Raw genomic sequence first — 2195 nt, 5'->3', positions numbered from 1 at the left:
ATACACAGCCTTCCCACCACTCCTCTTCTGCTGCCTCTGTTTGTAGTTCTCCATATTGGCTTCCATTTCACCTTAGAATCAAATATACATTCAAATCCTTCCACAGTTCTTGTCCCACTTACCTTTCTGACCTGATAGAAAAATGCCCCCCATAGCCGCTCATTTCGCACCTCATCAAACGCATGGCTACAAGACTTCTAGAGCTGCCCCGACTGGAATGGTCTTCCGCCTCCTCCTATTCAGCTTGCTCCTACTTTCTGCTCATACCCTGGAGGTATTCCCGAATGTGGCTTGAGGTGAATTTTATGTACCAAAAGTGGTTACCCCTAGCCACACTCAGGGTAGCATAAAACAATCCTACCTGCTCCCCACGATCCTGCGGCGTCCTCTAGCAAACCCCAGCCGGCTTCTGCATGCATGAAGCGTCGGCAAAACAATGTACCGCTTTTGACATGAAAATACGGACATAATTAGACCACCAGGGAGGTTAAAAGAGCACTCCAACACTTCCACCTCACCTACCCCGTCTTCTTCTGTCTCTTAAAACCCCACTACTTCCCACCCATCCATATCTCCCCTGCTATTGTGGGAGACTTCCCTCCACCTCTTAGATTGTAAGCTCTTCGGGGCAGGGTCCTCTCCTCCTCCTCATGTGTCACTGTCTGTATCTGTCTGTCATATGCAACCCCTATTTAGTGTACAGCGCTGAGTAATATGTTGGCGCTATTAATATTATTATTAATAAACAGTATTTATATAGCGCCAACATATTGTACAATGAATAGGGGTTGTAAATGACTGACACATACAGACAGTGACACAGGAGGAGGAGAGGGCCCTGCCCAGTAGAGCTTACAATCTAGGAGATGGGGGAAGTAGCGCAGTGAGATTGGCAAGTTTTTTCCCATCTACATCACCCGATCTCGTGCCTGGGTCGGTTGACATAGAAAGAAGAACCCGGAGGAAGAGGAGAAGATGGCGGTGCCCGAAGCGCCGCCCCAAAGATGGATGTTGGGACGATGCGGGACCCGACAGAAGACACCTCCGGACTGATCAACTGCTCTGCGGAATTAAAGATGTTTTTTTTTTGTTTTGAGGGACTTTTGAGTTGAGTTCCTCTTTAAAGCATACCTAAACTCGACATTTTTACCTTACATAAAAGGGTAGAAAACCCTTATACCCTGTTTCACCGATTATAAGGCACTGTCATATATTTTTTGAAATGCCAAAATATGCCCTAGGTCTTATATTCAGGGGATGTCTTATTTTTCCATGAAGAAGACTACAGTACACATTTATTGTTGAAAGTCACTCATGATCACTATGTGCCATTGATTGTCCCCTTCTGATCACTCATGTGCCGTTCATATTCCCCTTCTGATCACTCATGTGCCACATAGATTATAAGTATTTAATTAGAATTACAGTAATGTATTATTATTACACAGTATTTTATATGGCACCATCATATTATGCAGCGCTGTACAAAGTCAATAGTCGTGTCACTAACTGTCCCTCAAAGGAGCTTACAATCTAATGTCCCTACCGTAGTCTAAGGTCAATTTTGAGGGGAAGCCAATTACCCTAACTGCATGTTTTTGGAATGTGGGAGAAAACCCACACAGACACAGGGAGAACCTGCAAACTCCATGCAGATAGTGTCCTGGCCGAGATTCGGGACTTGGAAATTAGTGCTGCAAAGGTAAGAGTGCTACCTCTGAGCCACCATGGTGTATTTCAATATTTAAAACAAACTTGAAAATGCATATGAGTGGTTCAAAATACTTATATAAATATTTGAAGAAAAATTATCCAGTAAATAGAGTAGTGAGTGTGACACAGTAAACCAGCCTTTCACAATTTTTTTAAACTAACTTCCAGGTCTTCAGGGAACCTCTGCTATAATTCCTATATCCACAGATCACAGTATATTAGTGTGGTGGTCAGTGGGAAGAATTCCTCCTACATTGCTGGCCATTGGGAAGAATGTCACCCTCACAGATAGCCAAAAACATCATTGGGGTCACTTAAACTGATCTAAGAGGTGCAAACTGCCCATTGCTCAAGGAACCCCCAGCAACCTCTGAAGGAACCTTGGGGATCCATAGAAAATCTGGTTGAGAAAAACCGCAGTAAACATTCACTAGTGAAGAATAAATCATGTTATTTAAAACATATGGGTTCCGCAGCCATCT

The sequence above is a fragment of the Pyxicephalus adspersus genome, chromosome 8 (assembly GCF_032062135.1).
Source record: "Pyxicephalus adspersus chromosome 8, UCB_Pads_2.0, whole genome shotgun sequence".
Classification (NCBI taxonomy): domain Eukaryota; kingdom Metazoa; phylum Chordata; class Amphibia; order Anura; family Pyxicephalidae; genus Pyxicephalus; species Pyxicephalus adspersus.
This window is presented reverse-complemented; position numbering follows the sequence as displayed.